Raw genomic sequence first — 12,948 nt, 5'->3', positions numbered from 1 at the left:
TTTTCTTCATCAGAACCTAATCCAGCTCTATCTCTAGGTTGCTTGGCTTTCAACCCAAATGTTGCGAGTTGATTAATCATAAGATTGGATTTTGGTTTAACTGGAGTAGCTTTCTTCCATAAGAACTTCTTCTTATCAGCAATTGTCATCTTTTTCAAATCAACTTGATCATTATCAGTGGTTGATGTTGAAAGAGATATGTCCTAAGTCCAATCATGTATGAGGATTTAGGAATAACTTTTATGTAATCTGTTTTGATTTCATTGATATTAATAAAAGACTTGTTTTGTTTTTATTACGGGCTATATCTATTTAAATGTTTAAATAAGATATACCACAGTTTAGAGTAAAGCTTTTTATGGATTGTGATGAGATTATAATAATGAGACCTAAAAGATGATAACTCTAAACTTAAATAGTTCCTGGTCGTAGGATTACTAACTGGTAATTAATAATCCGCAAAGATCGGTACATACTATGCTTGCTTCATTATGATGGATGTCTGTTCTCATAGACATTTATGTGGTGACACTATAGCTAGTATGTAGGTGCTTATTATAGAATAAGTTCAGTGAACATGACTCACACAGCTGAACAACTGATGGAGTTCACTCACGTGACAGCAGTTGTTCACATAGTGATATTTGTACAAGTATCCTTAGACTTGAGGTCATCGTAGTCATCTTGTGTACACTGAACTATGCTTTGGTTTAGTTCTTAGTCTCAAGGGACAATTATAAGGGCTCTACTGGGTATAGGAATTTGTACACGAAGATAGTGTATAATCAATAAAGGATCTACCCCTTCCAGTGAAGGAAGAGAATGTTCAATGCTGATCCACTTATGCTAGTTCAGGAATCTCTGGCCAGAGTGAATGAAATTAGAAAGGAGTCTCTAATTTACATTAAATAGAACTAAGCATAGTGAATGGGAAAGCAAGTGATTAAATAAGATAGGCTTGAACAAGTTCCATGCCTTGTATTTAATCGTGACATTGCAGGGTAGAAGGAATTGATTGTACGGTAACTACTCACTGAATAGGTTCTTGGTATTCTAAGCAGTGAATTCGTATTATCTGAATAGTCGCGATATGCTGAGAAGTATCCCGCATGATGTAGAATAAATATGATTAATTAATTAATCATATTTAATGAATTAGAGAATTTATATAAATAATGATAAAATAGTTTTATTATTATTTATTTCTAATACCGGCTTAATATTGAACCTACAGGGTCACACCATAAAAGAGAATGATTTAATGGTGGAGGAATTAATTAATAATGGCTGATAATTATTTATTTATGAAATAAATAAATAATTGGAAAATTTAATAATTGATTAAATGAGATTTAATTGATTATAAATTAATTAAGAAAAGGTTCTTAATATTATTAATTAAGAATATAATTTTTGGAAATTAAATCAAGTGAGAGAATTATTTCTAAAGAGTTTAGAAAAAGAATTAATAATTAAAAGGTATTTTAATTATTAGTGAGAATAATAAAGGGTTAATAATAATAATATTTTATGGCAAAATTTTCAGCTGAGAATTTTGCCTATAAATATACTATTATAGACCCTATTTTTGCCTCAACCAAAAAGATTTACAAAACCCTAATTCTCTCCATCTCCTCCTCCTTCATTACATCGTTTTCTTGGTGGATACCGGTGGAGTGCTTCACACTTGAGGAGCAGCTGCTAAGGATCTCCGTTCATCGTTTTTGGATCGCCATTAAAGACCTCCATCTTTCCATTAACATAAAGCTTCTTAAGGTAAACATACTGAACTACGAATTAAATTTTATTTTTTGCATGGATCCTGCAGAGGGTTTTGGTTTTTTTTTAAGATTTAAATTTACGTTTTCGCTGCGTTTATGTGCTAAAAACCCTTCAGATGTCTTGATAGATTGATCAGAATTTGATGTTTCTTCTGTAGCTTGCTGTTCTTCATTCTGAACAACTTGAGCAGTGTCAGAGGTTGTTTTAGATTCTTCAATTAACTTTCTTCTTTTCAGAATTTGAACAGTTTCATCTTCTATAAAATCATCATCATGCATTATAGCTTGATAGACAGGAATAGAAGAACTTATCTTTTTCTGAATCTTTAAAGGTTCATGTTAGGGCGAAATCACGCACTAATATTCACGCAAGTATACGCGTTCGCAAGTAATATATAATACTTTCTAGTTCGTTCCCTCAGAGACTCAGACTAAGTTATTGTCTAATTTAACTCACTCACCAATGTATGATTACTTCTCAATGTTAAGATAACACTTAAAATTGTTGATTAAATATTAACTATAATTAACTACTTAATTAACCACTTAACTAACACTTCAATTTATCAATAATAAAACACTCATGAGATCACAACTTCATTATTACTTCCTTCTATAGCCATAGTTATTACCTTTAGCATGTGACAGTGATGATATTAATCGAATAATACAAAACTGATAAAAGCCAACTTTCATTGTACTAATACCATTCTACCAAACATCCACAATTAAGATAGAAGTTGAATAGTCATCAATTATGTTGAGTTCCTATATGTCTACAGAAATTGACAACACAACGATTTAAGCACAAGTTATTCCTTTTGATTACATAGGGCAAATAAAACTGTTAGAGTTACCCACTAATCATGCACAACGTACATGAACCTATGCTAGCATGGCAAGTTCTAAATCTCAAGATCCACCGTCGCTTCACAAGAGATTAACACCCTATCTTATATGTTCGGACGCACATAAGACGAATACGCACAACCAATACTAGATATCATGCAATCATCACACACTAAAGTATTAAACAATTAACTAAAGAATTCCATAATAAATCCGTTGTAACCCCATGATCACGATTAGCCCATAATAGAACTTATCGCCATCATGGGTTCATATGAAATCATGATAAACGAACACAAGAAAATAACAACTAAACTAATTATATTAAAACAGAGTACGTCACAAGAGTAAATAAGTCAAAGCAAGAAAACTAGCATCCAACGTTACAACGAAACAAGAATCACAAGAATATATGCTTCCTCTTCGTTGCTGTGTGCTAAATCGGTCTTCTTCCTTATCTCCTTCGCTTCTTGCAAAACACAATCTAAAACATAATCCCCTCTTAATACTCTGTGAAAAACGTCTCAAATCTACTTATATAATAGTCCCATAAAACTCAGATTACATAGAAGTTGGAAGCCAAACAGAAGTAGAAGTCTAAAATAATATATTATTTTCTCCGACCCTGCGCGGCCGCTCAGCATTTCTGCGCGGGCGCGCAAGGCTGCTGCGCGGCCGCTCAGCATTGCTGCGCGGGCGCGCAGGACCCTACTGGAAAATTTCCAGGTTTACTCCGTTTCTTCACCGTAATCTGCCCGTTCTTTTCCTCTCGCAATGGTGAACACATGCCAAGGCTTATTCTTGATGATTCCTCCTCCGAAATGCAACTAATACCCTGAAATGCATAAACACTAGAAAAACGCATCAAATACACAAAATACTTGATTTCAAGACACCAATTTAAGCCATTTTAAGACGTTCTAAGTGGTATAAAATGCCACTTATCACACCCCCAAACTTAAATCGATGCTTGTCCTCAAGCGTCACAGACTCAAAAACAAATAAAAATATGCATGAATGCAATCTATATGAAAATGCAACGATCCCCCTTACTACAATTAACCAACCAAATTGTCACGTCTCAACGAATGCAGTTAGACACTAAAGATCAAGAAACTCATGCAAACGGACATACCGCCAGAAATGTGGTGTGTGCAAATGCTTAACAGATATGCTTCGGAACTAGACCAATTACTATGACTAGACTATCCTCAAGGCAATCCTACGATTATACAAAGAATAAAAATTCTAGGCACAAAGTGATATACAACACTACAAGAACTTTGGAGCTTACTACGGAATCGTGCTTTTTATTTACAACGCAAATGCTTATTTGACCGTACAATGAGTGAGGTCCACAAAAGACTTATACAATGGTATCCATGTAACGAGCGTTAGGTTAGCGGATCCCAGACTCTAAAAGCCTTAGGTCACTAGGCACAAAGTCCCCTAAGAACTTAATAACTCGAATACCAAAGAGCCCACTCTTGATCAATTACGCAAATTTTTTTTTTTTTTTTTTAATCTCTGAGCAAGTGCGTTTCGCTCCATCTTGCTCAACCCTAGACTACTCGCATAACATGCGAGCCGGCTACTAGCCATTTGACGCCTAGCCACAACTAGCAACAAATTCCATTTTTACTCCATTTTTTTTCTTTTTCATGCCTTTACCACTAAGAACCTATTATCAAATTCTAAGCATAATAAATAGATTATCCTCGAAAATAATCAGATCATAACAATAATCTAGTCCTTCAGCATTCTCTAAGACTTAGTGACAATACAAGTGCTTCTAGCATGCATATCAACCTACACAACTTAATATCACTTTAATGCTATCACTACACTCGCATCAATATCACAATTCAGTCGATAAATCATTGCAAAAGGGATCATAGTATATGCATGAGCTATATGATATGACAACAAATAAAGCTATATATATAAAAAAAACTATATGGCAAAAATTATGCAACTATATGAACTAACTATCATGAATATGCAACTATATGACACACGCAAAATATTCCTTAACTACCACCCCCAAACTTAAAATCTTCACTGTCCCTAGTGAAGGTAGTAGAAAGGAACACAGGGTATACTTACTCGGAGTCATCATCATCATCACCCTCAGTGGGTGGAGTATCAGGCGGCGGGTATGCAGAGTCCTCACCAAAAACTGGCCACTGGATATCAGCTCCAAGGCCTCGAAAAGCAGTCCCTAACGCAAGGGTGAGCTCCTGAGCAAACCTGCTCTGCGTCTCATACATGGCATCCATCCGCCGTGAAAGCCTCCTATACTGGGCATCACCCATCCCAGCACCCTCCTGAGCTCTCGAAGAACTAGCCTCACCACGCCCTGGCCTGGCCATAGTAGCACCTCGTGCTGGACGCCCTCCTGGAAGATGATAACCCAGCCCATGCTCCTCAGGCTCACCACCGGTCCACTCCTGCATCCCATTCAGAGTGCCAGAATCTATAGGAGCTGCTGGCAACTGCAACTGCTCATGAGCCGGCCAGTTCACTCCTACTGCACGGCATAGCTTTGTAACCGTGGATGCATAAGGGATGTTCATATGCTTTGCTCCCCTCAAAAACTTCAGAATTCCTCGGTAGATAAACTCACCAAGGTCCACATAGTATTCCTCATTCAGAATTCCCCACAACAACTGTGCTCTCTCAACTGTGACCTCGTGTGCATGTGAAGAAGGCAAAATATTAGCACATATAAATGCGTTCCATGCACGGGCATACCTGTTCATGGCGATCGCCGGAAAGTGACGATACTCATTATTGGCTGGACTGCGGTTCCAAACTGTGCCCGGTCGACATAGAGTCGCACAAATCAAATCCAAGTCAAAGTCCTCAACAGTCTTTTCATTCTAGTTCTCCTCCTCGGGCTTCCTCTCTCGCTGTCCAATCACACGGCGAATCGCCGCAGGATGATAATCAACCGTCAGCCCACGAACTACAGAAAACCCATTCTTTTCAGCCTTCACGTTCGCGTAGAACTCGCGAATAACACTCATCGGTACTGCTTCGGGTGACTCACAAAAAGCTATCCACCCCTTCTCTGCAATCATGGGCAACAACTCACCATCCCTCCCTGATGGTAAAAACCCCCTCTCTTTCAGAATCGGCTTCCCCAACAGCCTAGTGTACTCCTCCTCCGCGGCTCTGTCAGTTAACCGAGGCCTTGCAGCAGTACCCCTTGATGAATCAACAGTAGGAACTGTGCTGCTGCTGTCAATAGTGCGTGCTCTCTTGGGTGCCATTGATTTGTGAATAAAAGTGTGTAAGAACTGATTTTTGATGTTTATGAGAGGGTTTAAGTGTAGGAAGTTGTGGGAGATATGTAGGATAGGTGTATGTATATATAAGGTGTGGAGTAGGTTAAATTAGATTAGGAGTGGGGTTGAGGGATAAAATCATGGGGTAATGGGAAAAGAATTCGTGGGTTTATGGGCTGTAATGGGTTTTTGTGTTTTTGTTTTGTTTTTTTTTTTTTTTTTTTTCTGAACTATAAAAAAAATTCTGGAACTCGACCCCTGCGCGGCCGCTCAGCGTTTCTGCGCGGGCGCGCAGCAAGCTGCGCGGCCGCTCAGCATAGCTGCGCGGCCGCTCAGCATAGCTGCGCGGGCGCGCAGAAGGTCTCTGGAATTTTTTTTTTTCAGCCCCTGTTTTCTGATTTTTTTGTGTTTTTGGATAGGTTATTAACTTCTAAGGGTTCCTGTAACAACAATTCATGGGTTGCCTCCCACGCAGCGCTTCTTTTTCGTCATTAGCTTGACGTTCCGTTCCTTTCTCACGTAGTCAACAAAATGACACTAACCACCTCTCGGTTTGCCATGTCCCCATAGTAGTGCTTCAACCGCTGACCGTTAACCTTGAATGCTTGGTCCGAATCATTCTCAAAAATTTCCACCGCTCCATGTGGAAACACAGTTTTGACAATAAAAGGTCCAGACCACCTTGATTTCAACTTCCCAGGAAAAAGTCGGAGCCGAGAGTTGAATAACAGAACTTGTTGCCCTGGCACAAACAACTTAGGATGTAGCTTCCTATCGTGCCACCTTTTCACCTTTTCCTTATACATTTTGTTATTCTCGTACGCTTGAAGTCGAAATTCATCAAGTTCATTAAGCTGAAGCATTCTTTTCTTACCAGCTGCATCTAAATCCAGGTTCAATTTCTTCAATGCCCAGTAGGCCTTATGCTCAAGCTCCGCCGGTAGATGACATCCCTTACCGTACACCAACTGAAACGGTGACATCCCAAGTGGAGTTTTGTATGCTGTTCTGTAAGCCCAAACAGCTTCATCGAGCTTTAAAGACCAATCCTTCCTTGATGGACAAACAACCTTCTCTAGAATGTGCTTTATCTCTCTGTTAGACACTTCCGCTTGACCATTTGTTTGCGGATGATAGGCAGTAGCTACTCGATGATTCACATTATAACGCTGCATCATAGAAGTGAACTTACGGTTGCAAAAATGCGATCCTTCATCACTTATGATTACCCGAGGTGTTCCAAACCTTGTGAAAATTTGCTTATGAAGAAAATTTAGCACTGCCTTTGCATCATTTGTCGGTAAAGCTTTAACTTCGACCCATTTTGAGACATAATCGACTGCCAGCAAAATGTACTGATTATTGCAAGACGAGATAAAAGGCCCCATGAAATCGATTCCCCATACATCAAAGACCTCGACTTCAAGCATCACATTTAATGGCATCTCATCCTTCCTTGACAAATTTCCCACTCTTTGGCAACGATCACACCTTAAAACAAACTGATGAGCATCTTTGAACAAGGTGGGCCAGAAAAAACCTGCTTGCAGAATACGAGCTGCCGTTTTCTCACCTCCATAGTGTCCACCATAAACCGTGGAATGGCAGTCTCGTAATATCCCCTCCGTCTCACAGAACGAGATACATCTCCTGATGATCTGGTTAGCTCCCTGTCTAAACAAATATGGTTCATCCCATATATACTACTTCACCTCATGCAGAAACTTCTTCTTTTGCGCGGATGTCAAATTAAGAGGCATTATATTGCTGACAAGATAGTTTACAATATCTGCAAACCATGGTTCTTCCTCCTGAATTGCAAACAACTGCTCATCCGGAAAAGATTCATTGATTAACGTCCTATCTTGTGAAGTAGAATCGGGATTCTCCAACCTAGAGAGATGGTCAGCTACTTGATTCTCGGTACCTTTTCTATCTTTGATCTCTAACTCAAATTCTTGAAGTAAAAGCACCCAACGAATGAGTCTTGGCTTCGAATCCTTCTTAGAAACCAGATAGCGAATAGCTGCATGATCAGTGAATACTGTCACTTTCGTACCAAGCAGATAAGATCGAAATTTCTCAAAGCCAAAGACTATAGCCAAAAGCTCCTTCTCAGTAGTGGTGTAGTTCAATTGGGCCCCATTTAAAGTCTTACTCGCATAGTAGACCACATGGAAGAGATTTTTCTTGCGCTGTCCCAGAACTGCACCTACCGCATAGTCACTCGCATCACACATCATCTCAAACGGTTCTGTCCAATCTGGTGCTGTAATAACTGGTGCCGTGATCAAACTCTCCTTGAGAGTCTCGAATGCTGCCAAACATTCATCATCAAATTTGAAAGGCACATCTTTCTCAAGTAAATTGCACAACGGCTTAGATATCTTTGAAAAGTCCTTGATGAATCGCCGATAAAAACCCGCATGACCGAGAAAACTACGGATTCCTTTTACTAAATTAGGTGGGGGAAGATTTTCAATGACTCCCACCTTGGCCTTGTCCACCTCCAGACCTTTGCTAGAGACCTTATGCCCAAGGATAATGCCTTCACGCACCATAAAATGACATTTCTCCCAATTAAGCACCAAATTAGTTTCCACGCATCTTTTGAGTACGGCGCGCAGATTATTCAAGCATTCATCATATGAGTGTCCAAAGACGGAGAAGTCATCCATGAACACTTCGACGTTATTTCCAATCATGTCAGAGAATATAGCCATCATACATCTCTGAAAGGTGGCCGGGGCGCCATATAACCCAAACGAAACTCTACGAAAAGCAAATGTGCCAAATGGACAAGTGAAGGTAGTCTTTTCCTGATCCTCTGGTGCAATACAAATCTGATTATACCCGGAATACCCATCCAGAAGACAAAAATACTCATGTCCCGCCAATCTGTCAAGCATTTGATCAATGAATGGGAGAGGGAAGTGATCCTTTCTTGTGGCTTTGTTTAATTTTCTATAATCCATGCATACTCTCCATCCTGTAACTGTTCGAGTAGGGATGAGCTCATTCTTTTCATTTGCGACCACAGTGATACCTCCCTTCTTAGGAACACATTGTACAGGGCTCACCCACGAGCTGTCAGAAATAGGATAAATGATGCCTGCATCTAGCCATTTCAGAATTTCTTTCTTCACCACCTCCTTCATGATTGGGTTCAGTCTTCGCTGCTGTTCCACAGTTGGCTTACTACCTTCCTCTAACAGAATTTTATACATACAATATGAGGGACTTATCCCCTTGATGTCTGCTATAGTCCATCCTATAGCCGATTTGAATTCTCTCAAAATCCTTAAGAGCTTGTCTTCCTCACTACCTGAAAGGTCAGCTGAAATAATAACAGGTAACGTAGATGAATCACCTAAAAAGGCATACCTCAAGTGTTCAGGTAATGGTTTGAGCTCTAAGGTAGGCGCTTCCTCTATTGATGGTTTGAGCTTCCCTTCAGCGTTCTTGAGGTCAGAAGTACCAAGAGATTCAAATGGTATATCTAGCTTTCGCTTCCAGGGAGAAGCGTTCAGATATTGTAATTGCTCGTTGCTATCTTCATCATCACTGTCAAATTCCCCCACTAAGGCCTTTTCCAATGCATCAGACATTAGCATGTGATCGAGTTCCGAAGTAACCGCAGAATCAATCACATCCACTTTTAAGCACTCCTCATCTTCTGTAGGGAATTTCATTGCCTTGAATACGTTGAAGGTCACATCCTGATCTTGAACCCACATAGTAAGTTCTCCTTTTTGCACATCTATCAAGGTACGACCAGTCGCCAAGAAAGGCCTCCCCAAGATTATGGGAATCTTTTTATCTTCCTCAAAATCCAGAATAACAAAATCAGCAGGAAAGAAGAGCTTATTCACCTTGACGAGCACATTTTCAACTATGCCCCTTGGGTAAGTAATGGAACGGTCCGCCAATTGTAGCGACATGTATGTGGGTTTTGGATCAGGTAGGTCCAGCTTTTTAAAGATCGACAACGGCATCAGATTAATGCTTGCTCCCAAATCACAAAGGCACTTGTCAAAAGTTAGATTGCCAATGGTGCAAGGAATGGTGAAGCTTCCTGGATCTTTCAGTTTTGGTGGTAACTTTTGTTGCAGAACCGCGCTGCATTCTTCCGTGAGAGCAACAGTTTCAAGGTCATCCAGTTTCACCTTCCTTGAAAGAATAGTCTTCATAAACTTCGCATAACTAGGCATTTGTTCCAGAGCCTCAGCGAAAGGTATATTGATGTGAAGTTTCTTGAACACCTCCAGAAACTTCCCGAACTGTCTATCCAGCTTTTGTTGCTGCAATCTCTTAGGAAAAGGTGGTGGAGGATAGAGCTGTTTCTCCCCTGTATTAGCCTCAGGCAGAGTGTGTTCAATAGTAGTCTTCCTTGGTTCCGCCGCTTTCTCCCTTTGCTTAGATTCTTCATCTCGAACTTCAGCTTCGACTTCTTTTGCCTTTTCAGCATCAGCTACTTTTCCAGACCTTAAGGTAATAGCCTTGACTTGCTCTTTAGCTTCCTTCCTGCCTGGTACTTCCGTGTCACTGGGAAGAGTGCCAGGTTGACGATTGAGCACTGCATTGGCTAATTGACCGATTTGATTTTCCAAGGTCTTGATAGAAACCGCCTGACTCTTGCACAATAGCTTTAGTTCCTCAAAATCAGCACTAGTAGGTGCAGCTGCACTTCCCTGTTGAGGATATGATTGTCTTGTAGCATACTGCTGTGGTTGCTGGAATCCAGGTGGGTTAAACTGTTTACTCACTCCTTGCTGATATGGTGGCTGAATAGCATTCTGATTATTTCCCCAGCTGAAATTTGGATGATTTCTGTTGTTAGGATGATAGGTCGCTGACACAGGCTGCTGTTGTCGCTGATAATTATTCACATACTGAACAGATTCGTTTACAAGAGAACACTGATCCGTAGCATGAGAACCTGCACAAAGCTCACAAACCATAGCTATTTGATTAACTCCATACGTAGCCAAAGAATCAACCTTCATTGATAGCGCTTGGAGCTGGGCTGCAATAGCGGTGGCTGCATCAACTTCCAGAATACCTGCTACCTTGCCTGACGTCATCCTCTGAGTTGGGTTTTGATGCTCATTTGCAGCCATCGTCTCGATAAGATTATACGCCTCAGTATAGCTTTTAGCCCATAAGGCGCCTCCAGCTGCTGCATCGAGCATGGGCCGAGATTGAGCCCCCAAACCATTATAAAAACCAGTGATTACCATCCAATCCGGCATTCCATGATGTGGACATTTTCTCAACATTTCCTTGTAGCGTTCCCAAGCCTCGCACATAGATTCTGTAGGTTGCTGCGCAAACTGAGTAAGAGCACTCCTCATAGCAGCAGTCTTTGCCATTGGATAAAACTTCACTAGAAACTTTTGCGCAAGATCTTGCCACGTAGTGATTGACCCAGCTGGTTCAGAATGTAACCAGTCTTTAGCCTTATCCCTCAGTGAGAATGGGAAAAGCCTCAACTTGATAGCCTCATCAGTCACGCCATTATACTTAAAAGTGCTGCAGATCTCGACAAAATTCCTTATGTGCATGTTGGGGTCTTCATTTGCCGCTCCTCCAAAAGAAACAGAATTCTGCACCATCTGAATAGTGCCCGGCTTGATTTCAAAGGTGTTAGCTTGAATAGCCGGATGAAGGATGCTTGACTGAATGTCATCAATTTTAGGCCGAGAAAAATCCATAAGAGCTGGATCAGCTTGAACAATATGATCTCCCATGTTTACTGGTTCTTTCTGCTCAGTTCCTGAATCCGAATCCTCAATAATAAAACACTCATGAGATCACAACTTCATTATTACTTCCTTCTATAGCCATAGTTATTACCTTTAGCATGTGACAGTGATGATATTAATCGAATAACACAAAACTGATAAAAGCCAACTTTCATTGTACTAATACCATTCTACCAAACATCCACAATTAAGATAGAAGTTGAATAGTCATCAATTATGTTGAGTTCCTATATGTCTACAGAAATTGATAATACAACGATTTAAGCACAAGTTATTCCTTTTGATTACATAGGGCAAATAAAACTGTTAGAGTTACCCACTAATCATGCACAACGTACATGAACCTATGCTAGCATGGCAAGTTCTAAATCTCAAGATCCACCGTCGCTTCACAAGAGATTAACACCCTATCTTATATGTTCGCGACGCACATAAGACGAATACGCACAACCAATACTAGATATCATGCAATCATCACACACTAAAGTATTAAACAATTAACTAAAGAATTCCATAATAAATCCGTTGCAACCCCATGATCACGATTAGCCCATAATAGAACTTATCGCCATCATGGGTTCATATGAAATCATGATAAACGAACACAAGAAAATAACAACTAAACTAATTATATTAAAACAGAGTACGTCACAAGAGTAAATAAGTCAAAGCAAGAAAACTAGCATCCAACGTTACAACGAAACAAGAATCACAAGAATATATGCTTCCTCTTCGTTGCTGTGTGCTAAATCGGTCTTCTTCCTTATCTCCTTCGCTTCTTGAAAAACACAATCTAAAACATAATCCCCTCTTAATACTCTGTGAAAAACGTCTCAAATCTACTTATATAATAGTCCCATAAAACTCAGATTACATAGAAGTTGGAAGCCAAACAAAAGTAGAAGTCTAAAACAATATATTATTTTCCCCGACCCTGCGCGGCCGCTCAACATTTCTGCGCGGGCGCGCAAGGCTGCTGCGCGGCCGCTCAGCATTGCTGCGCGGGCGCGCAGGACCCTACTGGAAAATTTCCAGGTTTGTTCCGTTTCTTCACCGTATTCTGCCCGTTCTTTTCCTCTCGTAATGGTGAACACATGCCAATGCTTATTCTTGATGATTCCTCCTCCGAAATGCAACTAATACCCTGAAATACATAAACACTAGAAAAACACATCAAATACAAAAAATACTTGATTTCAAGACACCAATTTAAGCCATTTTAAGACGTTCTAAGTGGTATAAAATGCCACTTATCAGTTCACC

The 12,948-nt window shown here is 40.1% G+C and overlaps 1 non-coding gene across 1 annotated transcript; it reads left to right on the top strand.

Moving 5' to 3' along the window:
• The first annotated feature begins 11,170 nt into the window (after positions 1 to 11,170).
• Positions 11,171 to 11,277, top strand: LOC141715656 (small nucleolar RNA R71). The gene has a single exon (XR_012572410.1). It is a non-coding gene; the product is annotated as a small nucleolar RNA R71 (small nucleolar RNA).
• Positions 11,278 to 12,948: the final 1,671 nt, after the last annotated feature.

The sequence above is a fragment of the Apium graveolens genome, chromosome 3 (genome assembly GCF_009905375.1).
Source record: "Apium graveolens cultivar Ventura chromosome 3, ASM990537v1, whole genome shotgun sequence".
In the NCBI taxonomy this organism is placed as follows: Eukaryota; Viridiplantae; Streptophyta; class Magnoliopsida; order Apiales; family Apiaceae; genus Apium; species Apium graveolens.
Note: the sequence above shows the minus strand (reverse complement) of the source record. Positions and strands in the feature narration are given on the sequence as shown.